At 39.4% G+C, this 2,819-nt stretch overlaps 1 protein-coding gene across 1 annotated transcript in view; it reads right to left on the bottom strand.

Annotated features, from left to right (window-relative positions):
* Window positions 1-2,819, bottom strand: part of LOC107299597 (epidermal growth factor receptor kinase substrate 8-like protein 1) — a gene marked incomplete at its 5' end in the record, with an annotated part of 47,713 nt that overhangs the window by 24,741 nt on the left and 20,153 nt on the right. The window lies entirely within an intron of this gene.

Here is a 2,819-nt window from a genome sequence, read left to right as displayed (position 1 = left end):
AAACAGGAAGCTAGGGAGGGTATAAAAAAAGCTACTGGCCATGTGCTCAGCCTCTTTCTTCTCTGCTCTTTCCTGAAGAGCCAACTCTCTGCTTCTGCAATAAACTATAACCATCTTCCCAAAGCAGTCGCCATGTTGCTTATTTAATAATAATGATAATATTCCCGGCTTGGATGAACCAGGATGAAGACTTACTTCTAACAGTCTATTCCCAACATTGCTTATTGAGAATGATGCTTTCTCCACCATGACGCAGAGAAAAGGACGGGGAAATACTCATGCTTGTGTATGTGTGCATGCACACACATACATGCACACACTTCTAACAGAGGAGAAACTGTTAATTGTCTTTCTATGGTTCTTCTCTCCTTTTAAGCTGTTCATTTCCTCTGGCAGTTGAGCACGGCAATAAAAAGGAGCTGTTATAAGGAGAAGCAAGCATTCTGCCTTCTTATAGCAGTTCATTTTTACTAGCTGCTTCCTCTTCCTTTACTTCATGGCATAATCCCAAAGTGGCAAACATGTTACGTGGCCCAGATTTTACCTAAACATTTTTTTCAAATCTGTGCTGTTATGTTTCCCAGTTATCTTTTGGGAAACCCATGACATTGGCCTTAAACTTGTTTATATTTAGAATGGATGTGTTTTAGCTCATTTCCCAGGTTTTAAAAAACCATAGTCCTCTCCATTCTAAGCAAAAAAAAGAGGGAGAAATTACCTACAAGGATTATTTCAGTGATACATTGAGACTTTAAGTCTAGTTTTATCTTTGCATTCAAGCAGTGCTGGTCAAATCCAGAATTTCTAGTACCACTACAAAACAGTCATTTGATTTTAATTTATTTTGAGAACTATGAGAGATTCCCCTTCCTCCCTGCTACATTATGAACTGATTATTAGGTGCTTCCGCATATCTGCATATGTACGTGTATGAATAAATTAATCAGAATATATGAATATGTGCATGTAAAGAGTAGGAAGGAAATTCCATTGGGTGCTTATCTAGTTTAATTCAAGGCCTCTATAGTTGGTACATCTTTTGTTAGTTTATTTAATCTTAGCTCATTATGTGCTTATCTATATGCTACAAACTTTAAAAATTAATTTTAACAGTTAATCCTGTTTCCCTAGACAACTAATCCTTGGTAACCTAATCATGATGTAATTCTTAGGATTGGTTGAAAGATAGTTAAAATAGCAGTTGGAATACAAACTTTTTTTGTCAGCATAGCCCAATTCAAAGCACTACAGAACAGATTAAATGTCAATAAGTTGAGTGAAGATTGACATGCCACTATTTTGATTCTTTTTGATCTGGGCAAGAATCAAGACTCCGGAGATTTGGGGATAAATGAATTTAGAGAACCACGAGAGAAAAAACTTACAAGTTCTGGAAGTTATACCAGAAATCTCCATTCTGATTACTTCTCAGTTCTTTCTTACTATCCAATAATAAATAGATAATTAAAGTATTTCTTAAAAAGAGGACAGAGAATTTAAATAGGACTGAAATACAAAAGTCACAATGGGGAATTTTATGTCACTTGTCAAATTCTGTGTTCAGAGGCCCTCATTCTTTTAAGGCATGGTGGGCCAATTGGATTCCTGGCCACCAGTACTTGTAAGTTCAGATTAAGGACAACAATTTGAAGTCCTTGCTCAACATCCAATGGTTGCTGATCACCAAAAGCACCCCTCACCCTGGTAAGAACCTGCAATTATTAACTGCAACACACCATCACCTGCCCTAAGCTAAGCATCTTAGCGCCCTACAACCACCACCTCCCTAGCTAGCTCCTATCCTTGGTTTTACCACCGGACCCAGCTATTCCCAGAGCAACGATAGACAGATAGATAGAGAAAAATAGAAAAAATAGATTTTTAGAAAAAGAAGAAAGAGAAGAGGGGAAAAAAGCAATGTAGAATTGACCTAAGCATTTCATAAACGACACAATTTTCAATCTCAGAAAACCTCCTAAATTTATCCAATCTGATCACCATCCTCTAAAGCAGGGGTCTCCAATCTTGGCAACTTTAAGACTGGTGGACTTTAACTCCCAGAATTCCTCAGCCAGCAAAGCAAAGCTGGCTGAGGAATTCTGGGAATTGAAGTCCACCAGTCTTAAAGTTGCCAAGATTGGAGACCCCTGCTCTAAAGGGCCCATGACAAATCCTTGCACACCTAACCCTAACTCCTAAGATGTTATAATAATAATAATAAAGTTGGAAGGGACCTTGGAGGTCATCGAGTCCAACCCCCTGCTCAGGCAGGAAACCCTATACCATTTCAGACAAATGGCTGTCCAGTCTCTTCTTAAAAACTTCCAGTGTTGGAGCATTCACCATTTCTGGAGGCAGGTTGTTCCATTGGTTACCGGTAATTGTTCTAACTGTCAGGAAGTTTCTCCTTAGTTCTAAGTTGCTTCTCTCCTTGATCAGTTTCCATCCGTTGCTTCTCGTCCTGCCTTCAGGCGCCTTGGAGAATAGCTTGACTCCCTCTTCTTTGTGGCAGCCCCTGAGATATTGGAACACTGCTATCATGTCCCCCCTCGTCCTTCTCTTCTTTAACTAGACATACCCAATTCCAGCAACCGTTCCTTATATGTTTTAGCCTCCAGTACCCTAATCATCTTTGTTGCTCTTCTCTGTACTCTTTCTAGAGTCTCAGCATCTTTTTTACATCGTGGTGACCAAAACTGGATGCAGTATTCCAAGTGTGGCCTTACCAAGGCATTGTAAAGTGGTATTAATACTTCACGTGATCTTGATTCTATCCCTCTGTTAATGCAGCCCAGCACTGTGTTGGCTTTTTTGGCAGC

This window comes from Protobothrops mucrosquamatus, unplaced genomic scaffold (genome assembly GCF_001527695.2).
Source record: "Protobothrops mucrosquamatus isolate PMUCROS unplaced genomic scaffold, P.Mucros_1.0 scaffold5162, whole genome shotgun sequence".
Classification (NCBI taxonomy): domain Eukaryota; kingdom Metazoa; phylum Chordata; class Lepidosauria; order Squamata; family Viperidae; genus Protobothrops; species Protobothrops mucrosquamatus.
The sequence above is the reverse complement of the archived record's forward strand: the minus strand, read 5'-3'. Positions and strand labels throughout refer to the sequence as shown.